The 25,554-nt window shown below is 36.8% G+C and overlaps 1 protein-coding gene across 4 annotated transcripts in view; it reads left to right on the forward strand.

Annotated features, from left to right (window-relative positions):
- LOC119522748 (protein diaphanous homolog 2-like) overlaps positions 1 to 25,554 on the forward strand; it is a 132,578-nt gene that overhangs the window by 22,384 nt on the left and 84,640 nt on the right. The window lies entirely within an intron of this gene.

Genomic DNA, 25,554 nt, shown 5'->3' on the forward strand with positions numbered 1-25,554 from the left:
GAAAATTTGAATTTATGTAGCAGACGAATTAGGGGTCAAATGATTGCTTTTACAAAGGAGTCAACGCTGGTTTACTGTAGCCAACTCCTTTTCTTCTTTTGAAATATTCAGTTTGCCAAAAATAAATAGTACTTTTTTTTTTAATAATAAATTTTATTTTGAAATAAGTTCAATCTTACAGGAACAGTTGCAAAAACAGTACAAACCCCATACATAGAATTCCATCATACCCCGACCCCCCTCCCCCGATACCCCGATCCATCACCTTTAAGATCCTGTCACACCACTGTCTCTTTCTTTCCCTCCCTCTCTCCCTCCCTCCCTCCCTCCCTAACACCCATCATCTATTGCTCTGTCCTCTGAACATATGAGAGCAAGCTGCACATATCTTTGAACAAACAATATAATTCGCATATACCTTTCCCATGGACAAGAACATTATTTTATGCAATCTCATTAAACGCAGCTAAGAAGTTCAAGAAATTCAACATTGATATAAAGCTCACCTTCTATATTTCCTTTTTTTTTTTTTTGTCTTGTGTCCCATCTGTGTCCCTTTGAGCCTCCTCTCCTCCGACCTCAGATCCCATCCAGGATCATCCTTGGCATTTAATTGTCATCTATTTAGACTGTCTTATTTATTTATTTATTTATTTTTCAATTGTGGAAAGATATATATAGCCTAAATCTTCCTATTCCACCCCTCCCTAGCATTCCATTAGTGGGATTAATCACATTTAGAATGTTGCAATGCTATCACCTTCCCACCATCCATTTCTAGAAGTTTCCCTTCACCCCAAACAAAAACCCTACTCTCATTTCTTAACTCCCCATTGCCCCTTCCCCCACTTCTTGGAACCCCTACTCTACTTTTCATCGCTTTGGTCATATTCTCTGTTTACCATGGGGCTTAAATTTAACATCTTAAATCTATAACAATCTTGTTTTTCTTTGATACCAACTTAACTTCAATAGGACACGTAAACTGTGTTCCTATACTCCTCCATTCCCCCACCTTTATGTAGTTCTTGTCAAAAATTACATATTTTACATTGAGTCCAAAACCACCGATTTATCATTACAGTTTATGTATTTTAGATCCTGTAGGAAGTAAATAGTGGAGTTATAAATCAACAATACAGTAGTATTGGTCTTTATATTTACCATGACCTTTCAATTTGGTGGATCAAGTTTGTACTTACACTCTTGAACAAATTCACTTTAAATACTCTAGAGGCAGTCTTTATGAAGTGTTTTAGATCCTAGGACACTTTTTAATGAAATGGGTAAATTGCTCTCCATTTCTCAGTTAAGATCCTTAACGAGTTTGATCTAGAATGCTGTCTTCTGTGTTACTCTCTGTACCCTTATGTTGCGATAAGTGCCCAGTTGTCTCTCTTTTGCCACCTTGGGTACCATTGCTTATGTAGCCAGTTCTGCCTATAGAAGGAAAACTCAAGTTTTTGCATCTTGAGTTACAGCAAGTATTTTCTACAGAAAGTGCTGCAAAGAAGGCTGGAGTTGGAATACTACTGGTGCTCATCTGAAGGTGTATTATAGATTAAAGTCAGATGGCTTGGGAATGTAACTAACGTTGAGAACTTTGTTTCTGTAGGAAACTATAGTGGCAGAACTTAAGTCTGTGTGTTGCATCAGGGAGATAAAGGGCTTCAGTAGTATCGATTATAGCCAATAAATAGGTCATTTAGTTTAAAATAAATATAACAGTATTAGCAAATAAAATGGTAGTTGAAGAGGATTCAATTTAGGATTTTTGGAAAAAATCTGGCTATGGGTCCGGTGCTGGCACATATTAATTTGGAACTAGACCTCATGACAAAGCAGTAAGAAAAATTCTATAAATCTTTAGGCACATCTATATTTATTTTTCAACAATCTACTGAATATAAATTATACTGTCATTTGCATAGTAACATTTTAGTTCAATCTTTCTAATCCCTATTTGGCTAAACTGTTATAAAACCAAATTATTCAACAGTGAAGCAAGTAGAAACTTGAGCAAACACTATTAAAATAAGTTCAGAACTTCTCAGATTTAGCCTGCATAACTCAGATTTTCTCTGTTTTACCTAAGAGCACCTCTCATACATACCCTGAAGGTTATTGGCAAGATTAACAAACCTGGAGTATTATGTACAGACATGTATATGTATCTCTCATTGGTTTGTAGGAGCCTCCATGAAAGGGCATAATTTTGCTGGTTAGAAACCTTTGTTGGCATCAGCAAAGTCAAAGAATTGTAGAAGAGTTTAATAGCGCCTTCATATTTTCCAGCTTTTTGGAAACTGTGATGCATGTATTGATTTATAGAGGACACGACTGTTTTAAAGTCTAGGTGAACAGGAAAAAAGAAAACTATGTGTTCTACAACAAAAATCTTTTGACAGAAAAATTTCTGTGATATCATGATATTAAAAAAAAAAATTTGAATCATCTGCTTTGGCTTGTACATGTTTAAGGGACATTACGTTAGTTCTTGGGTTGCCAATACTTTTTTTTTCTTTTTTCTTTTTTCTTTTTTTAATTTTATTTTGAAATAAATTCAAAGTGACAGGAACAGTTGCAAAAACAATACAAACCCCATACACAGCATACCCTGACCCCCCTCCCCCGATACCCCATCCACCAACTTTAACATGCTGTCACACAGCCATTTCTTTCTTTCCCTCCCTCCCTCCCTATCTATCATCCATAATCTATTGCTCTGTCTTCTGAACCTATGAGAGCAAGCTGCACACATCCTTGAACAAACACTGTAATTCACATATACAATTCCCATGAACAAGAACATTCTTTTATGCAATCCCGTTAAGCGCAGCTAAGAAGTACAAGAAATTCAACATTGATACAAAGCTTACATTCTATATTTCCTTTTTTTTTTTCCTTATGTCCCAACTGTGTCCCTTTGAGCCTCCTGTCCTCCATCCTCAGATCCCATCCAGGATCATCCTTGGCATTCAATTGTCATCTATTTAGACTGTCTTTTTTTTTTTTTTCAATTGTGGAAACATATATACAGCCTAAATCTTCCCATTCCACCCCCTCCCTAGCATTCCATTAGTGGGATTAATCACATTTGGAATGTTGTAATGCTATTACCTTCCCACCATCCATTACTAGAAATTTCCCTTCACCTCAAACAGCAATGCTACACTCATTTCTTAACTCCCCATTGCCCCTTCCCCCACTTCTCATAACCCATACTCTACTTTTCATCTCTATGGTCATATTCTTTGATAATTTCTTTGTGTTTACTGTGGGGGTTGCCAATACTTTTTCAGGCAAAGGGACATAGAGTTCCGTTTTCATGTTGTAACGGATATAGTGATTACACACTACACATGAGACTCCAAAAGCTAAGTATAGTTGATTTATTTGCAGTTCTTGCTCCAACTCAGTAAATTCAAATACATGGAAAGTCCATTGTAAAAAACACAGAGCTGGTATAGAAGAAATTTGAGGCCTATCAGAATAAACACTAACACAATTGCTGCTTTTCTTAAAGTCACTAAACAGTGAAAAATTTAAAACTACCTGTGAATTGGTTATGATAGTATTTTTAAACCATGGTGACAAATTATTTTTTTCTGCAATATGTTTTTAATTTTATTTTGACATAATTTATGTCACTATCTTCAGAAGTCCCTTATCCAAATTAAGACTAAGTAAAAAACTATTTAAGGAACACTGTGGGATAGCTTTTAATGGAGTAATCACTACTCATCATAGAATCTGAAGCCACTGGGGGGAAAAATGGAGTTTACAAAATTTAATAAAATTTTTCATTAATACTAAATCCTTTCAAAGGCACTTACGTTTTCTGACAATTAAAAACATTTTTGGCTATCATAATCATGTTTTGCTTAAGTTTTGAAGTTTTAAGTATTTGTTATAAAAAAGAATGATTTTTAGTTATTTTAAGAGTTCTACCAGTGTCAGTCCAAATAAGCTGTTTTTGTTTTCTGTGGAGGGGGTGAGAGTTGCCTATTGCACTTTGGGCATCATTTTTACTAGTTGCACCTTTGGAAACATGTCCCAAGGGCTAAACAACTGCCATACAAATGAACTTTCAGGCCACAACCCATTCCTGAATTGGGGATTGTTTGTAAATTTAAGAATAACAGTTAAAATTACTAATGGTGAAATTAACTTAAATCATTGGTTGACTTTCATGTATTTTTTTTTCCTACAAAAAGAATGTTATATTAATACCTTATTCACAACTCAGGTATACTTTCCATTTTTAGGAGATTTATATTTTTGACTTTTTAAAGGAGTGAATCATTTTGTTTTGTCAGATTAATTTTTCTGCTAAGTTAGGAAACTAAATGATATGGTTATTTATAAAAGCTACTTGAAGTAGATTCATGGCAAGTGATTGTGAGGTGAGGTATCTCCAGAGTGATAATCATAGCCATTTAGAGGTTATTTGCATGTTATAAAGATAGTAATCACAATAGCAGGTATTTAAATTACTCCATTTAATAAAAACAGCACTCATATATCTGGGTACATTGCTTCAATAACAAGTATAATTTTAAGGAAAAATTATATATAGTAACTGTCTTCTTTATTCCTTTTGCTATGGTCCTAGTCTAAGCTCTTATCACTTCACAACTGGATCTCTCTCTGTCCCTCGCTGTCTCTGTTTCTCTCTTAATTCAGTCAGTCGTCACAAGTTTGAGTGCTTACTGTGTGCTAGAAACAGTGCAAAAACCTGAAGATACAGTGGGAATCAAGAGACAGTCTTTCTTCCACTGAGTTTATAGTCTACCAGGGAAGACCAACACTGATAGGTAAATGCAATTTGGTAATTGGAATGTGTTACAAAAGGGGAAGTTCAGGAACCATGGGAGACTTATAACAGGGCCAGCTAACTTCAGGTGAGACCAGAAAGGATGCCTGGGAGATGGCCAGATTAAGAAGGTATGGAGAGGAAGTATTCTAAGTAGAGCAAAGAGCATATGGGAAGGCCAAGATGGGACAAGAAATTAAGCTCCTACCTAGTATTGTTACACTGATGGAGACTCTTGCAGATAGATTTCAGAATGTAGATAGAGGTTTTAGAAGGTAGGTTCTAGTCAGACCGAAATGCTAATCCCAACTGTATAATTTATTATCTTTTTGACTTTTGGCAAATGACTTAATGACTGTAAACCTTGATTTCTTAACCCTATCTTAACCTATCTTAATAAGATAGAATAGTAAATCTCTCTCTCATAGGATTACTGTGAGAATTTAAATAAGGCAATGCATGTAAAGCTCTTACCCTAGTACCTGGTACATAATAAATACTCAATAAATTATAGCTGTTATTTAGGTAGAATAGATCAAATTTGCTGAACCCTGCAGGCCTTCTTTTTAGTTTTCTTCCTGCCTCTGATCCATTCTCCAAAAAATTCAAAAGCTCTGAAAACAGAATTTTATCATTTGGCCACAAAACCCAACTTGACTTGATGCTGTATAGCCTTTCACTGCTAAACATGATTATATTTTAGTACAAAGTGCTACCCCAGATCCTTCTGGGAGGTGTTTTGTCATATACTGTACGTATTCCATATTCCTTTGTAAACTGTGAAACATTCTGAGTTCCAAAACACATCTGGCTTCAACAGTTTCAGGTAAGATTGCGGACCTGTACCTCCTGAGGTCATCTTTCTAAAATACTACTTTCTCTGTATCTTCTCAGGAAATCGTAAAAACTCCCAGAGGTTGTCAAACTAGACTAGACTACTCCTTGTAGTTTGCAAGACTGTCTCTAATCTGACCCCACCTTGCATATTCAAAATTTAATACCCTTCAATTGAACTCTTTGTTTCATAAGGCTGCTCACCTTCCCTAAGGTAAAATGTTAACACTGCTCCTTCTTTCTGACTTCTCTCTCTTCCCTTTCTGACTGTTTAAATCCTATCCAATCATTAAGGCACAGTTCTTTATAGTTTCTTAACTGTATTAATCTATTTCTTCTCTGAAATCCAATTGTACTTAAATTAATTTATTCACCAAATATTTGAGCAGCAATTCTTCTGAGTGTCAGAGTTCCAGAAGTGAATAAGAGAGTTAAGGTCCCTGCTATTAAGGGAACTTATTTTCTAGGAACTAGAACACAAACAAGTAAATAAGTGAACGAGATAATTTCAGATAGTGGTTAATGCTGTGAAGACAATAAGACAGGACTATGTGATAGTACTTAGGGAGGAGGAAGGAGGTACCTTGAAATCTCATAGTTTAGCATTTAATTATCTATTTGTTTTATGTGCTTGGTTTTCACTCTCTGGTTAGATTGTAAATATCTTAAGGGCAGAATCATATCTTAAACTTCTATGTGTCATAAAGCCCTGGGAATATAATGGGTACTTGATTAATGTGACATATGTCTTTTTTAAAATAGAGAAGGTAAAAATTTACTTATTAAATATTGAGCCTCACTTGGCTAACTCATTGATCTAAGGGTATCTATTATGTACTAAGTGCTGTTTTGTGTTTGGAAACATTTGTATTTGTGTAAAGCTAGCTTTCTTTTCATTTCTGTTGCTTTTTATTTATAGATTGAGAAAGAAAGGAAATTTCATGTCCAAACAGTTTTTCCATTTAAAATAGTTTAATGCAAAACAAACACACATTCTTCCTGCAGAAGGAGCTACTACTATGAAAAAGCTGGATTATTCCCACAGTTGTTTCTGATTAACTCAGGTGCTGAAGTGACTTCCTCCAATTCATTAGTGTGAACATTTTTTAAGAACTAAGCAGCAAGCATACATTTCTTGAATGTTTTGCCCTTAGACTGGAAGCTGATCATACTTGTTACACAGAAGCGACTGCTGGATTCCCACATCAGAGTCACCCCTCTCAGAAGTTAAAGATTTAAATTCATGGCTAGACAATTAATTTAAGATTGAACATATCTTGTTATGACATTTATGAAACTTGTCCAATGCAGTAACATGGCTTTTTGCTTCATAAAAAAACTGAAGCCCTATACTGTGATGGCATATTGGAGTTTCACTAGAATTTAAATCATTTTGCCTTGCAGATAAATATTTGTTCTTTATAAATTGGAAGAACATCTTGAGAAGAAAATCCCAAAGGGAATTTTTTTTTTTGTAATAAAAATGGTGGAAAGAATTTTGAGAACTCTGGTGGGTTAAAATTTGAGGCTTTTGATTTAATAGTACTTCAGAGATGGTGTCCTTCTGGTTACAAAAATATAAAAGTAATGTTCTATTAAAATGATGAAATGGGCATTTTGAGATGGTAACAATAGCCAAGTCAGGTGGAGAATTGAAGCATAATGCCTGTAACGTCACCTTTTCAACTACTAGGTTTTTGCCCTTTGAGGTCAGGGCTATGTCTCTGACTTCCCAGTGCCTACCACTCTGCCAGTTGATCTATCATCTCTTCCTAATTGCTAATGGTAATAGAGTACTACAGTGCCTAAGAATATGACATGCTGGTGTCTGAAAATGACCCTGTCAGAAAGGTGTTCAGATTGGTAGTTGATACAAGTGAATTTACTTAAAGTCTCTTCTAGCCTGGAGAGTATGTAGAGGTAATAATAGGGTGCTACTCTATCAGAGCTCTTAGAATTTCTCCACTGTGATTGTTCCTTTACTCATCTGGTCTTCATTTAGAATGCAACTTGCATGAAGGAAGTAACCATGGTATAACATAGTAGATGCTCAATATTTGTTCAGTTGAATTGAACATGGTTTTCTGAGTCATATTGTCCCTGTCCTTCTTGGAAAGCAAGAAACTTAAAGCTGGGTCAGTGATTGTCCCTTTATCTTAGCTGTCATGGCCAATTTACTTCTTTTCTTTATAAGAGAAGGAAATTGTCAAATAGTGTGACTAAGTTTTTAAGTTGGTGGTGAGACTTTTGAATTATATACAATTTAACTGTCCAATTTCTGTAGTATCAGAGTAATTGCAATCATGTTTATAAAACATTGTATTACCATATAACATTAACCATAAGAGAGTTGAATCTTTACATCTTGCTGTTTTTGTTAATTTCTACCTGATTGAGAAAATTAAAACTTAATTTTCTTGTGATAATGACTCTTGCATTGCAATCAGAACTTGAGCATTAGAGCTTTTATAAGTAAATCGGCCATTTTTCTTATTCTTAAGGGATTGAGACTCTGAAGTGATACTTTAATAATTATACAATACTCATATAATACTGAACTCAATTACATTTAATATAGCTGATCATAAATGAACTTTATTAAACTCTAATTGCTTGACTAATATACAATCTTTATTGCCTTTCCAAAGTTGATTTTAATGAAAATAGATGGTCACTATACTTATTGTTGAAATATGCCCCCAATGTAATGACCATTGTCATTAGATTTGCATAATAAAAACTTACTAAAATGACTTTAATCAGTGTTTTTAATTCAAGGGTGTGACTTTAATAAGGTTTTTTGTTGTCATTGTTTTTGTTTTTTAATTTTTTTTAAATTTTTTAACTCCTAATAGCTCTGAAGCTTGTACATAGGAGTAAAATCCATAATGTCTGCTTGTGTCTGCTATGGGAGAAAGACACACACACACCTATATAAATCACATCGAGATATTTGAGAGCTTGTACCTGTAGAACACTATTATAAATTAGAATGTATTTTAATACAAACATTGAAAATATTTTTTAAAGGTCAGTTCACATAAAAATGACTAATACAATTTAATCTTGTCAAAAAAAACCACAACTCTATAGTTCTCAGAACTTTTTTTTTTTGCTTTTGGTTTTGTTATTATTTTCAACTCCTTTTGTACCATTCCCTTTTAGCTAATATATAAAACAGTTGTGTGGTATAAATGATTTTCCTTTCTGCTGCAGAAACTTAATTGTAACTTATACAATAATCTAAATGTGTTTTTTGTCTTTTGTTTTTGTTTTACTCATTTTTATTTTTACAATAAAATTCCCCCCTTTCCTCTGTAACCATTAATCTGCTTTCTGTCTCTGCATATCAACTATCTAGTCATCTCTTACAAGTAATGTTGTACAATTTTATTAGAGAAATTGTAGGTCTACAAAAAAATCATGCAGAAAATAGTTTCCGTATACTGTTCCATCACACCCACAATTTTCCATATTATTAACACTTTGCATTAGTGTGGTACCTTTGTTACAACTGATGAAACAATATTATAATTTACTATTGACTCTAGTCCATAGTTTACATGAGATTTCACTGTTTGTGTTGTGCAGTCCTATGGTTTTTTTTTTTTAATTTTTATCCTCGTAACGTATATACAATCTAAAATTTCCCCTTGCAACCACATTCAAATACATAATTCATTGGTGTTATTTTAAGTATGTTCACAGTGATGTTATATCATCACCACCGTCCATTACCAAAACTTTTCCATCAACCCAAACAGAAACTCTGTATAATTTAAGCATTAACTCCCCATTCCCTACCTCCACCCTGGCCCTTGGTAACCTATTTTATAGTATCTGACACTATGCATTCGCTTTTTCTAATTATTTCATATCAGTTAGATCATACAATATTTGTCCTTTTGTGTCTGGCTTATTTCACTCAATATGATGTCTTCAGTGTTCATCCATGTTGCCACATGTGTCGGTATTTCATTCCTTTCTACAGCTGAATAATATTCCATTGTATGTGTATATCACCTTTTGTTGATCCATTTATCAGTTGTTGGACATTTGGGTTGTTTCCATCTTTTGGCAATTGTGAATAATGCTGCTATGACCATCAGTGTGCTGATATCTGTTTGCATCCCTGCTTGCAGTTCTTTTGGGTATGTACCTAGAAATGAGATTGCCGGATCATATGGTATTTCTGTATTTAACTTTCTGAGGAACCGCCAAACTGTCTAACTCAATGAATGAGTGTTCCTATGTCTCTACATCCTCTCCAACACTTGTAATTTTCTGTTTTTTTTTTTTTTATAATAGTAGCCCTTCTAGTGGATGTGAAATGTTATCTCATTGTGGTTTTGATTTGCGTTTCCCTAATTGCTAATGATGTTGAGCATCTTTTCTTGTGCTTTTTGTCTATTTGTATATCTTCTTTGGAGAAATGTCTATTCAAGTCTTTTGCCCATTTTTAAAATGGATCGTTTGACCTTTTTACTGTGGAGTTGTACGCTTTCTTTATATATTCTGGATATTAAACCCTTATCGGATATATGGTTTCCAAATATTTTCTCCTATTGAATAGGTTGTCTTTTTACTTTCATGATAAAGTACTTTGCACAAAAGTTTTTAATTTTAATGAGGTCCTGTTTATCTATTTTTTCTTTTATTGCTTATGGTTGAGTATAAAGTCTTAAGAAACCATTGCTTAATGCAAGGTCCTGAGGATGCTTCCCTATATTTTCTTCTAGGAGATTTGTAGTTCTGGTTCTTATATTTAGGTCTTTGATCAATTATGGGTTGATTTCTGTATATGGTGTGAGGTAGGGGTCCATCTTCATTCTTTTGTATATAGACATCCAGTTTTCCAACAGTTTGTTGAACAGTTCTTTTGCCAAGTGGACTTGGAAGCCTTGTCAAAAATCAGTTGACTATAGGTGTGGGAGTTTATTTCTGAACTCTCAAGTTGATTCTGTTAGTCAGTATGTCTGTCCTTGTGCTAGTATCATGCTGTTTTGATTACTGGGACTTTGTAAAAAGTTTTAAAATTGGGAACTATGATTCCTTCAGCTTTGCTCTTCTTTTTCAAAATGATTTTTACCTATTCTGGGCACCTCACCCTTTCATATAAATTTGATGATTAGCTTTTCCATTTTGCAAAGAAGGCTGTTAGAATTTTGGGATTGCGTTGCGTATATAAATTGCTTTGAGCAGAATTTACATCTTAATAAATTTAGTCTTCCAATCAATGAACACAGAATGTCATTCCATTTATTTACATCTTTATTTTCTTTTAACATTGTTTCATAGTTATGCATGTACAAGTCCTTTATATCCTGGGTTAAATTATTCCTTGATATTTTATTCTTTTGGTTGCTATTGTAAATGGAATTTTTTGGTCATGATTTCCTCTTTGGATTATTTATTACTAGTACTAGTGCATGGAAACACCACTGGTTTTTGCATGTTAATTTTGTACCCCAGTACTTTATTGAAATCATATGTTAACTCTAATAACTTTGTTGTGAATTTTTCAGGTATTTCTCAATATGGGATCATGTTATCTAAAATAGGGAAAGTTTTACTTCTTTCTTTCCAATTTGGATGCCTTTTATTTCTTTTTCTTGCCTAATTGCTCTTGTTAGAACTTGTAGTACAGTGTTGAATAACAGTGGTGACAGTGGGCATCCTTGTCTTGTTCCTGATCTTTGAGGGAAAGCTTTGTCTTTCATCCTTGAGTATGATGCTAGTTGTAGGTTTTTCATATATGCCCTTTGTCATATTGAGGATGATTCCATCTAGTCCTAGTTTTCTGTGTTTTTACCAAGAATGGGTGTTGGATATTGTTAAATGCCGTTTTTGTGTCAATTGAAATGATCATGTGGTTTTTGTTCTTTGTTCTATTATTGTGGTATATTACATTAATTCATTTTCTTATGTGGAACCATCCTTGTATTCTTGGAATAAATTCCAGTTGGTCATGGTGTATGCTTCTTTTAATGTGCTGTTGGATTCAGTTTGCTAGTATTTTGTTGAGGATTTTTACATCTATATTAATGAGGAATATTGGTCTGTAATTTTCTTTTCTTGGGATATTATCTGGCTTTGGTATTAGGGTGACATTGGCCTCTGTTCTAGTTTGCTAATGCTGCCAGAATGCAAAACACCAGAAATGGATTGGCTTTTATAAAAGGGGGTTTATTTGGTTACAAAGTTACAGTCTTAGGGCCATAAAGTGTCCATCAACAAAGGGTACCTTCACTGGAGAATGGGCAATGGTGTCCGGAAAATCTCTGTTAACTGGGAAGGCACCTGGCTGGCGTCTGCTCCAAAGTTCTGGTTTCAAAATGGCTTTCCCCCAGGACGTTCCTCTCTAGGCTGCAGCTCCTCTTCAAAATGTCACTCTCGGTTGCTCTTGGGGTTTTTGTCCTCTCTTAGCTTCTCCAGAGCAAGAGTCTGCTTTCAATGGCCATCTTCAAACTGTCTCTCATCTGCAGCTACTCTCTCAGCTCCTGTGCATTCTTCAAAGTGTCCCTCTTGTCTGTAGCAAGCTCGCTCCTTCTGTCTGAGCTTTTATAGTGCTCCAGTAAACTAATCAAGGCCCATGCTGAATGGGCAGGGTCACACCTCCATGGAAATTATCCAGAGTTATCACCCACAGTTGGGTGGGGCGCATTTCCATGGAAACAACCTAATCCAAATGTTCCAACTTAGTCAACACTAATATGTCTGCCCCACAAGATTGCATCAAAGAACATGGCTTTTTCTGGGGGGCATGATACATTCAAACTGGCACAGCCTCATAGAATGAGTTGGGAAGTATTTCCTCCTCTTCAAGTTTTCAGAACTGTTTGAACAGTATTGGTGTTAATTTTGCTTGAATGTTTTATTAAATTCACCAATGATGCCATCTGACCCTGGGTTTTTCTCTGTTGGGAGGTTTTTCATTACAGATTCATTGTGTTTATTTGTTATTGCTGTTGAGATCTTCTATTTCTTTTGGAATCAGTGTAGGTAGTTTGTGTGCTTCTAGGAATTTTTCCATTTTAACTAGGTTATCTAATTTATTGGCATACAATTGTTTGTAGTAGCCTCATATAATCCTTTTTATTTCTCTGAGGTTAGTAATGTTCCCCCTTTCATTTCTGATTTTAGTAATTTGCATCTTTTCTATCTTTTCCTTTGTCAGCCTAGCTAAAGATTTATTGATTTTATTGATCTTTTCAAAGAACAAACTTTTGGTTTTGTTGATTCTCTCTACTGTTTCTCATCCTCTCATTTATCTCCACTGTAATTTTTATTATTTCCGTCCTTTTGCTCACTTTGGGTTTAGTGTGTTCTTCCTTTTATACTTCCTACAGGTGTGTGGTTAGGTCTCTGATTTGAGATCTTTCTTTTTTTTAATGTAAGCCTTTATTTATGGCTGTAAATTTCTCTTTGAGCACTGCCTTCCATGCATCCCATAAATTTTGGTATGTTGTGTTTTCATTTTCATTTCATCTTAAGATATTTCCTGATTTCCCTTGTGATTTTTTTCTTTGAGCGTTGTTTAAGAGTTGTTCTGGTTTGCTAATGCTACCTTTTCACAAAACACCAGAAATGGATCGGCTTTTATAAAGGGGGTTTATTTGGTTACAAAGTTACAGTCTTAAGGCCATAAAATGTCCAAGATAAGGCATCAACAATCGGGTATCTTCACCGGAGGATGGCCAATGGCGTCCAGAAAACCTCTGTTAGCTGGGAAGGCACGTGGCTGGTGTCTACTCCAGAGTTCTGGTTTCAAAATGGTTTTCTCCCATGACATTCTGCTCTAGGCTACAGCTCCTCAAATATGTCACTCTCAGTTGGTCTTGGGGCATTTGTCCTCTCTTAGCCTCTTCATATCTGTTTAAAGATTTCCCTTTTAAATAAACTAAATTCATCTCTTTCTTCTGAACAGTTATAAAGCATAGTTATAAGTAATGTTACCAAGAAAATATTTATACAAGTAGATTTTTACATTAGGGAAATCTATGAGAAAAAATGCATGTTAGATCAAATGTGCACATTAACATAGGTTATATACTCTGTAGTTCAATGTAACTTCCACATCAAGAAATCAGAAGCAGAATGTTTTTCTTTATGGTTCTCTGTCACAACTTATTGGGATAATTTTTACGTGAGTATAATTTCCTACGTTCCTTGGGTTGCTCTATCATTCTTGATGATGCTTATCAGGAAAAAAAATTCTTTAAGAAAAATATAAACAAAGCATAATCCTCCTTTCCCATTATTATTATTATAATTCTTATAAATTTCATTGTGGCTATATATATATATATATATGTATAGTATATAGTTCTGGTTTGCTAAAGCTGCTAGAATGCAAAATACCAGTAATGGATTGGGTTTTATAAAGGGGGGTTATTAGGTTACGGGTTTACAGTTCTAAGGCCATTTCCTATTTTAATCACTTTCATGTGTACAAGTCAGTAATATTAATTGCATTCACAATATTGTGCTACCATCACTGACCTCTAGGCTCTAGGCTCTAGTGGTACATCCCTGAACCAAATAGGCCAAAATCCCAAAACTCATGGAGCTTGCATTTTTAGTGTGGTAAACAAAAATAATAATAATAAAGTAAATTATGTACTATGTTAGAAAGTGGTAAGTCCTATCGAAGAATGGAAAAATAGAGCAGAGTAAATAGGCAGGAGTTCCAGGAGTGTGTGGAGGAGGTTGATGTTTAATTTTAAACAGGATGGACAGAGTAGGCCTCACAGAGCAAAAACTTGAAGGTGGGTGGGTGAGGGAATGAGCTAAATGGAAAACAGGAAGGGCATACTATGCAGAGACAAGAGAAAGTGGCTTGTTACCTTATTGAGGAACAGTGAGTTGGTCATTGTGGCTGAAGCGGGGTGAATGGAGGGGAAAGTAGTGGGAGATGAAGTCAGAGGGATATGGGAAGTGAGCATATCCATAGGTCCTTGTAGGCTATTGTAAGAACTCTGACTTGAGCTTGGGGTCGGAATAGAGTACCATTTGAATGTTGTGAGCAGAGGAGTGACATGGTCTGACTTCAGTTGAACAGTATTACTTTGTTGTCTTCAGAATTAACTGTAGGAGAGCAAAGGAGGAAGCAATGAGATAGTTAGAAGGTTGTTACAGGTATCTAGGTGAGGGGTGATTGTGGCTTGAACCAGACTTTTGCTTAAGAAGATGATTTTGGCAATGGGGAGAGAATAGGAGCAGAGGTATTCATTAGGAGGCTCTTGCCAGCAGTTAGAACCTGAACTGGAATGGTTTGTGTGGGCATGAAGAGGGGACTGGAGAAAGGTTACCAAGGGACTTGATAACTGCTTGATTACAGGGAGTGAAGAAGAGGAAGGAAACCAAAGTGATATGGAAGTTTCAAACCTAGAGAAATGGAATGTGGGTGGTTACATTAACATATATTTTATTCTCTTTTTGAGTGTTGCTCCGGTTTGCTAAAGCTTCTGGAATGCAAAATACCTGTAATGGATTGGGTTTTATAAAAGGGGTTTATTAGGTTATAGGTTTACAGTTTTAAGGCCATCAAAGCATCCAACTTAAGGTATCAATACGAGGATACATCCTTCACTGAAGAAAGGCCGATGCATCTGGGGTTACATGGGAAGGCACTTGGTGACATCTGCTGGTCCTTCTCTCCTGGGCTCTGATTTCAACATGGCTTTCTCCAACATGTCTCTGGGCTTCTGTCTTACCATCTCTGAGTCCTTTTGCTTGTTTCTCCCAGGGTGTTTTCTGTCTCAGTGTTTGGGTCTGTGTTGGCTCTCTTAATGACTCCAGTGAACTAATTAAGACCCACTGTGAATGGGCGGGGTCACATTTCCATGGAAACAACCTAATCAAAAGATCCCACCCAATAGTAGGTTTGCGTCCACAAGATTGGATTAAAAGAACATAGTCTTTTATGGGGTACATAACAGATTCAAACCAGCACAAATGTCTTTCCTGACCTACTGAGCCAACATTTTGCACCCTTTGTGCTCATGTATGTGCTCATTGGGTTGTTAATTGTATGTCTATTTTTCCTTCTACCATCCACCTAGAGAGCTGAGTGATGTGGCTGTGACTCTTAGAAATCTGGTAATATTAAGGTAGAACCAGGAGGAGCATGGAATATAAGAATAATGAAAGGCTGAAGAATCTACATTAGCATATATAGTTTGCATATGAAAAATACCTAATTATTTAGCCACTTGAAGAGCATAGAATATATTGGTCAAAGTGAGTTTAATAGAAGAAAGTTTAGATGCATTGGGGAAGGACCGTGGGTGCTAGGGGAATGGTCTTGGGGATGATACTTGACCCTCTGGGAAATGGTGGCAAAACGCAGTTAAGCAAAGAGAAATGAAACTGATAGTTGTGTGGGTGGGGGTAGGGTTCTGTGAATTTGAGATTACCATGACTGTTTCAATTCCGTAATTCAGCCCTAATATCCTAGAGTTTGTACCAACTGAAAGGCTATATGTTCCACTAAGAGTTAGTAGATCTTTTTTTTTTTTTTTTTTTTTTTTTTTTTTTTTTTTAAATCATCATTTTATTGAGATATATTCACATACCACGCAGTCATACAAAACAAATTGTACTTTCGATTGTTTACAGTACCATTACATAGTTGTACATTCATCACCTAAATCAATCCCTGACACCTTCATTAGCACACACACAAAAATAACAAGAATAATAATTAGAGTGAAAAAGAGCAATTGAAGTAAAAAAGAACACTGGGTACCTTTGTCTGTCTGTTTCCCTCCCCTACTTTTCTACACATCCATCCATAAACTAGACAAAGTGGTGTTTGGTCCTTATGGCTTTCCCAATCCCATTGTCACCCCTCATAAGCTACATTTTTATACAACTGTCTTCGAGATTCATGGGTTCTGGGTTGTAGTTTGATAGTTTCAGGTATCCACCACCAGCTACCCCAATTCTTTAGAACCTAAAAAGGGTTGTCTAAATTGTGCATAAGAGTGCCCACCAGAGTGACCTCTCGGCTCCTTTTGGAATCTCTCTGCCACTGAAGCTTATTTCATTTCCTTTCACATCCCCCTTTTGGTCAAGAAGATGTTCTCCGTCCCACGGTGCCAGGTCTACATTCCTCCCTGGGAGTCATATTCCACGTTGCCAGGGAGATTCACTTCCCTGGGTGTCTGATCCCACGTAGGGGGGAGGGCAGTGATTTCACCTTTCAAGTTGGCTTAGCCAGAGAGAGAGGGCCACATCTGAGCAACAAAGAGGCATTCAGGAGGAGACTCTTAGGCACAAATACAGGGAGGCCTAGCCTCTCCTTTGCAGCAACCGTCTTCCCAAGGGTAAAATTTATGGTAGAGGGCTCAACCCATCAAACCACCAGTCCCCTATGTCTGTGGTCATGTTAGCAACCATGGAGGTGGGGTAGGCGAATACCCCTGCATTCTCCACAGGCTCCTCAAGGGGGCACTACATGTTTTTTTTCCCCTTGTTTGTCTTTTTTCTTTTTTTTTTTTTTTTTTTTTTTTTTTAACTTTCCCTTCTTTTTTCAAATCACCTGTATGAAAAAAAAAGGTTAAAAAGAAAACAAACATACAATAAAAGAGCATTTCAAAGAGACCATAGCAAGGGAGTAAGAAAAAGACAACTAACCTAAGATAACTGCTTAACTTCCAACATGTTCCTACTTTACCCCAAGAAAGTTACATAATATAGCAACATTTCAGTGAACTTGTTCCTACTACAACCATCAGAAATTAACAGACCATAGTCATTTCTGGGCATCCCCAGAACGTTAAATAGCTTATCTGTTCTTCCTGGATTATTGTTCCCCCTTCCTTAATTGCTCTCTACTGCTAGTTCCCCTACATTCTACATTATAAACCATTTGTTTTACATTTTTCAAAGTTCACATTAGTGGTAGCATATAGTATTTCTCTTTTTGTGCCTGGCTTATTTCGCTCAGCATTATGTCTTCAAGGTTCATCCATGTTGTCATATGTTTCACCAGATCGTTCCTTCTTACTGCCGCGTAGTATTCCATCGTGTGTATATACCACATTTTATTTATCCACTCATCTGTTGAAGGACATTTGGGTTGTTTCCATCTCTTGGCAATTGTGAATAATGCTGCTATGAACATTGGTGTGCAGATATCTGTTCGTGTCACTGCTTTCCGATCTTCCGGGTATATACCGAGGAGTGCAATCGCTGGATCGAATGGTAGCTCTATATCTAGTTTTCTAAGGAACTGCCAGACTGACTTCCAGAGTGGCTGAACCATTATACAGTCCCACCAACAATGAATAAGAGTTCCAATTTCTCCACATCCCCTCCAGCATTTGTAGTTTCCTGTTTGTTTAATGGCAGCCATTCTAACCGGTGTTAGATGGTATCTCATTGTGGTCTTAATTTGCATCTCTCTAATAGCTAGTGAAGCTGAACATTTTTTCATGTGTTTCTTGGTCATTTGTATTTCCTCTTCAGAGAACTGTCTTTTCATATCTTTTGCCCATTTTATAATTGGGCTGTCTGTACTATTGTCATTGAGTTGTAGGATTTCTTTGTATATGCAAGATATCAGTCTTTTGTCAGATACATGGTTTCCAAAAATTTTTTCCCATTGAGTTGGCTGCCTCTTTACCTTTTTGAGAAATTCCTTTGAGGTGCAGAAACTTCTAAGCTTGAGGAGTTCCCATTTATCTATTTTCTCTTTTGTTGCTTGTGCTTTGGGTGTAAAGTCTAGGAAGTGGCCTCCTAATACAAGGTCTTGAAGATGTTTTCCTACATTATCTTCTAGGAGTTTTATGGTACTTTCTTTTATATTGAGATCTTTGGTCCATTTTGAGTTAATTTTTGTGTAGGGGGTGAGGGTAGGGGTCCTCTTTCATTCTTTTGGATATGGATATCCAACTCTCCCAGCCCCATTTGTTGAAAAGACCATTATGGCTCAGTTCGGTGACTTTGGGGGGCCTTATCAAAGATCAGTCGGCCATAGATCTGAGGGTCTATCTCTGAATTCTCAATTCGATTCCATTGATCTATATGTCTATCTTTGTGCCAGTACCATGCTGTCTTGGCAACTGTGGCTTTATAATAAGCTTCAAAGTCAGGGAGTGTAAGTCCTCCCACTTCGTTTTTCTTTTTTAGAGTGTCTTTAGCAATTCGAGGCATCTTCCCTTTCCAAATAAATTTGATAACTAGCTTTTCCAAGTCTGCAAAGTAGGTTGTTGGAATTTTGATTGGGATTGCATTGAATCTGTAGATGAGTTTGGGTAGAATTGACATCTTAATGACATTTAGCCTTCCTATCCATGAACATGGAATATTTTTCCATCTTTTAAGGTCCCCTTCTATTTCTTTTAGTAGAGTTATGTAGTTTTCTTTGTATAGGTCTTTTACATCTTTGGTTAAGTTGATTCCTAGGTACTTGATTTTTTTAGTTGCTATTGAAAATGGTATCTTTTTCTTGAGTGTCTCTTCAGTTTGTTCATTTCTAGCATATAGAAACATTACTGACTTATGTGCATTAATCTTGTATCCCGCTACTTTGCTAAATTTGTTTATTAGCTCTAGTAGGTGTATCGTTGATTTCTCAGGGTTTTCTAGATATAAGATCATATCATCTGCAAACAATGACAGTTTTACTTCTTCTTTTCCAATTTGGATGCCTTTTATTTCTTTGTCTTGCCGGATTGCCCTGGCTAGCACTTCCAGCACAATGTTGAATAACAGTGGTGACAGCGGGCATCCTTGTCTTGTTCCTGATCTTAGAGGGAAGGCTTTCAGTCTCTCACCATTGAGTACTATGCTGGCTGTGGGTTTTTCATATATGCTCTTTATCATGTTGAGGAAGTTTCCTTCAATTCCTACCTTTTGAAGTGTTTTTATCAAAAAGGGATGTTGGATTTTGTCAAATGCTTTTTCAGCATCTATTGAGATGATCAATTGATTTTTCCCTTTCGAGTTTTTAATGTGTTGTAATACATTGATTGTTTTTCTGATGTTGAACCATCCTTGCATGCCTGGAATGAACCCCACTTGGTCATGGTGTATGATTTTTTTAATGTGTCTTTGGATTCGATTTGCAAGTATTTTGTTGAGGATTTTTGCATCTATATTCATTAGGGAGATTGGCCGGTAGTTTTCCTTTTTTGTAGCATCTTTGCCTGGTTTTGGTATTAGATTGATGTTAGCTTCATAAAATGAGTTAGGTAGTGTTCCATTTTTTTCAATGTTTTGAAAGAGTTTGAGTAAGATTGGTGTCAGTTCTTTCTGGAAAGTTTGGTAGAATTCCCCTGTGAAGCCATCTGGCCCTGGGCATTTATTTGTGGGAAGATTTTTGATGACTGATTGGATCTCTTTGCTTGTGATGGGTTGGTTGAGGTCTTCTATTTCTTCTCTGGTCAGTCTAGGTTGTTCATATGTTTCCAGGAAATTGTCCATTTCTTCTACGTTATCCAGGATCTGCAGTTATGTCACCTTTTTCATTCATTATTTTGTTTATATGGGTCTTCTCTCTTTTTGATTTTGTCAGTCTAGCTAGGGGCTTGTCAATCTTGTTGATCTTCTCAAAGAACCAACTTTTGGTGATATTTATCCTTTCTATTGTTTTTTTGTTCTCTATGTCATTTATTTCTGCTTTAATCCTTGTTATTTCTTTTCTTCTACTTGGTTTAGGATTGGTTTGCTGTTCATTTTCTAGCTTCTTCAGTTGATCCGTTAGTTCTTTGATTTTGGCTCTTTCTTCCTTTTTAATATATGCGTTTAGTGCTATAAATTTCCCCCTTAGCACTGCTTTTGCTGCATCCCATAGGTTTTGGTATGTTGTGTTCTCATTTTCATTCGTCTCTATATATTTAGCAATTTCTCTTGCTATTTCTTCTTTAACCCACTGATTGTTTAGGAGTGTGTTGTTTAACCTCCAGGTATTTGTGAATTTTCTAAGTCTCTGATGGTTATTGACTTATAATTGTATTCCATTGTGGTCAGAGAATGTGCTTTGAATGATTTCAATCTTTTTAAATTTATTGAGGCTTGTTTTATGTCCCAGCATATGATGTATTCTGGAGAAAGTTCCGTGAGCACTAGAAAAGTATGTGTATCCTGGTGATTTGGGATGTAATGTCCTGTAGATGTCTGTTAAATCTAATTCATTTATCAGATTGTTTAGGTTTTCAATTTCCTTATTGGTCTTCTGTCTGGTTGATCTATCTATAGGAGAGAGTGATGTGTTGAAGTCTCCCACAATTATTGTGGAAACATCAATTGCTTCCTTTAGTTTTGCCAATGTTTCTCTCATGTATTTTGTGGCACCTTGATTGGGTGCATAGACATTTACGATTGTTATTTCTTCTTGCTGAATTGCCCCTTTTATTAGTATGTAGTGGCCTTCTTTGTCTCTCAAAACATCCCTGCATTTGAAGTCTATTTTATCTGAGATTAATATTGCTACACCTGCTTTCTTTTGGCTGTAGCTTGCATGAAATATTTTTTTCCATCCTTTCACTTTCAATTTCTTTGTGTCCCTGTGTCTAAGATGAGTCTCTTGTATGCAACATATTGATGGTTCATTTTTTTTGATCCATTCTGCGAATCTATATCTTTTAATTGGGGAGTTTAATCCATTTACATTCAACGTTAAAACCGTGAAGGCATTTCTTGAATCGGCCATCTTATCCTTTGGATTATATTTGCCATATTTTTCCCTCTCTCTATTAATATCCTTTATTGTACCCATACCGAATCTCTTTAGTACTGAACCTTTCTCCAAGTCTCTCTGTCCTGTCTTTGTTTCTCTGTCTGTAGGGCTCCCTTTAGTATCTCCAGTAGGGCAGGTCTCTTGTTAGCAAATTCTCTCAGCATTTCTTTGTCTGTGAAAAATTTAAGCTCTCCCTCAAATTTGAAGGAGAGCTTTGCTGGATAAAGTATTCTTGGCTGGAAATTCCTCACTCTCAGAATTTTAAATATATCGTGCCATTGCCTTCTCGCCTCCATGGTGGCTGCTGAGTAGTCACTACTTAGTCTTATGCTGTTTCCTTTGTATGTGGTGAATTGCTTTTCTCTTGCTGCTTTCAGAACTTGCTCCTTCTCTTCTATGTTTGACAGTGTGATCAGTATATGTCTCGGAGTGGGTTTTTTTGGATTTATTCTATTTGGAGTTCGCTGAGCATTTATGATTTGTGTATTTATGTTGTTTAGAAGATTTGGGAAGTTTTCCCCAACAATTTCTTTGAATACTCTTCCTAGACCTTTACCCTTTTCTTCCCCTTCTGGGACACCAATGAGTCTTATATTCGGACGCTTCATATTATCTATCATATCCCTGAGGTCCATTTCGAGTTTTTCAATTTTTTTCCGCATTCTTTCTTTTATGCTTTCATTTTCCATTCTGTCATCTTCGAGGTCACTGATTCGTTGTTCAACTTCCTCTAGTCTTGTACTATGAGTGTCCAGAATCTTTTTAATTTGGTCAACAGTTTCTTTAATTTCCATAAGATCATCCATTTTTTTATTTAGTCTTGCAATGTCTTCTTTATGCTCTTCTAGGGTCTTCTTGATTTCCTTCATATCCCGTACTAGGGTCTCATTGTTCATCTTTAGTTCTTTGAGTAGCTGCTCTAGGTGTGTCTCTTCTGGTCTTTTGATTTGGGTGCTTGGGCTTGGGTTATCCATATCGTCTGGTTTTTTCATATGCTTTATAATTTTCTGTTGTTTTTGGCCTCGTGGCATTTGCTGTCCTTGATAGGGTTCTTTTAGGGTTTGTAGACCAGTTGAAGTCCTTATCTCTAATTTATCAGATCTACAGCTTCGTGGAGTACACTTTCTCTAACTAACCAGCAGGTGGCGTCCACGAGCCACCTGTTCTCCACAAGCCAGATCTCCCCTGCTTAGCCTTTTTGGTGAGTGGGGGAGTGAGTCTTGTGGGGCCCAATTGGTGTCCCAAGCTTGCGTGTGTAGTTGGTGTTGCCTGCCCTGTATGTGGGGCGTGTTTCTGGGCAGTCGGGGAGGGGGGGGTGGCCCTAACAATCAAATCTCCCTGATGATCCTAGAGTTTTAAAGCTACTGCAATAGTCTAATCCTTCAGTTCAGTCCTGCCACAGTTTGTCTCTGCCACTGACCCACAAGTCTTTGGTATTGGCGTATGGCTCCTGAGACTTGCAAGTGGGCCCCTCTTCCAGGCTGTGCACCCCGGATCCTCTGTTGAGGGATGACTGTGCTATGTCACAGGTGAGTGCCGTCCCCCCAGGGCAGTTCTGGGCTGCTGGGCTGTGTTGGGAGGCTCCCAGTCTGCTCAAATGATGGCTGAATGGGGCTCTGTTAATTCACACTGCTCCCCCTTCCCAGCTCTGGGACATTCAGCTGAGGTTGCAGGGAAGGCTAATGTCCACGCCCAGTTTTGTGGTGTGTGCCTGTTATTTGAAGCACTTCCGTCACACTGGGTTGTCTGGGGCAGCTCTGGGCTATGGGGCTGGCGATGGGCAGGAGTGTTTCCTGTCCACCAGGATGGTGGCTGTGAGCGGACACCCCCCTTTTCTTGGGAAGTTGTGTTGTTTAGTGAATTTTCTCAGCCACTGGATTATTGCCTTTTGTCTCAGAGCTCTCTTATTTCTGCTCTTGACTTGACGTGCCCAAATTTCAATTCTTTGAAGCTTTCTGTATTGAGCTTCTTAGAGTAATTGTTTTAGAAAAAGCAAAAAGGATTTAAAAAAAAAAAAACGGCCCTCCTCAGAGATCTAATGGGTTATTGAAATGCTAATAGACAAAGCAACCAGGGCCATTAAGGAAAGATGCCCTGGGCAGAGAGATCAGCCTTGCTTCGGGATTTGCATATGCGCCTCAAGGCCTGATCTCCGCCCTTCCCCTTTCTGTGTTCACCAGAACTCCAAAAATCCTCTGCTTTTACTTTGGAGCTTCTTGTGTTGTTTTCCTTCTATGCCCGTCTCCTCTCTGCTGGGCTGGCTGCTCTCAGAGTCTCTGGTGTCTGGCCTCAGTCTATCTATGGTTGGAGTTTGAATCAGTAGAATGAGTTTCCGATGAGAGCAGCCACTGCAATTCTCCCTTCTCCTTCCTGGAGCTGACAGCCCCTCCTCCCCCGGGACTGAGCCTGGCAGGGAGGGGCGCGGGTCCCCTGGCCGCAAAAACTTACAGATTTCGGTGATCTCAGCAGTTCCACGTTTTCATGAGTGTTGTATGAAGTATGCCCAAAGACAGATTGCTCTGTGGTGTCCAGTCCACGCAGTTCCTGGCTTTTTACCTACTTTCCTGGAGGAGTAACTAAAACATACAGCTCACCAGTCTGCCATCTTGCCCCGCCTCTAGTAGATCTTTTGATAACCATAACTGTGGTCTTTGGGCAAACCACTTAGCCTCTTCAGGCTTCAGTTTAATCATTTGTAAGGCCAGAGATTTTGAACAGATAATTTCAAATTCTACCTAGCTCTAATAGTCTGTAACTCCATATTGTGTGATTTAATAAGGACAAAAAAGTGTGCTATAATTCCAAAAAAAGAGAAGGGGGAAGAGAAGAGGACTCAAGTCTCTTCATATACGACAAGGTGGAAATATTACCAGCAATGCTGTTTTCTTGTGCCTATCTCCCATGATTAAACTATCAACATATATTCAATTGAAATACATATTTGAAGCATTCTGGATATGTGTGTACCTTAACTTACAGAATTTGACTAAAACAAGTCATATTTTTCCTAATTTACATTCTTGTGTTGGAGATTTTGTTGTGCTTCCAATCTTGAGTTTATAAGCCCAAAGGATGGGAAGAAAAGAAAGCAGGAGTTTCTTGAAGAACTCTGCCATCTGTCTGAAATCATAACGCATGTGAGACAGGTATATTTCTGGATGGTAGCAGGGTTAGTTGCACTTCGGAAATTTTGTTGTTGCTTATTCTTATTTTGAATTACAGGAAATCATGAAGGTTGTCATTGTGCATGAAACAGTTTTATGTAACCCACTGGGAAAGTTAGAGAAAAAGACCTGGCAGAGAGAATCCTAGAGTGGATTGATCTCCCTTAAAATGTTTTCAGTTCTGATATAAATAATCCCCACTCCCCTTTATTTTTCTTTCTCCTGGGCAGTAAAGATTGATTAGGGTTTGTGTCAGCAGGATGTGATGAAGACATAGTACAGATGTAGAAGTTTCCATCTCTGAGGGGATCAATGGATTAAAAGTAAAAAAGAAAAAAAAAAAAGAGTTATACATGTAATAGAGGGTTTGCCCCAGCTGATCGGGGAGGATGATCTTTAATAGAATTTAGTTGATGGTATTTGAAGACAATTTCCAGAAATTCTGAGACCAAGTTAATTCTCACGTTCTTAAAACTCATAATGGAGTTTTTCCCCCCAGTGAGAAACCATATTTTTTTGAGTGAAAAGGAGATGTGTGCATGCATGACCAATCTGATACACATTATTCAGCTTCTGTTGTAGGAAATAAAAGTATAAGATATAGCTGAAAAGTTCAATTGAATTCCTAATGGGCAATGTTTTAAAAAATCTGTTTTTTTCCTAATCATCTCTCTTAATTGACACTTCCACATATTTGTAATATAATAACTGCTCTTCATGCTTATCTTTTGTTATTGTAAGACCCTGAAATATCTTCTGAATCATGGAAGATTACTAAATTGTTAGGTATTACTTTAGTTTTCTTCAACTCTAATTCTTCAAATAGTGGAGCTCCATATATGGTATGTGGTAGTTTTTATTAACTACTTTATTTTATTAACTAGAATACACCATTTCAGTGATTCTTGGTATTAGAAATAGAAAGCCCCACCAAAAAAATGTGTTGGAGTTTTTGAGAAATGGGCATATACATTAACAGAACCAGTAAGTTTAATTTCATTTAGAATATTTATAAAGGTGTCATTTAAATATCCACCACCTGTAACAGTGAG

Source organism: Choloepus didactylus, chromosome X, assembly GCF_015220235.1.
Source record: "Choloepus didactylus isolate mChoDid1 chromosome X, mChoDid1.pri, whole genome shotgun sequence".
Lineage (NCBI taxonomy): Eukaryota > Metazoa > Chordata > Mammalia > Pilosa > Megalonychidae > Choloepus > Choloepus didactylus.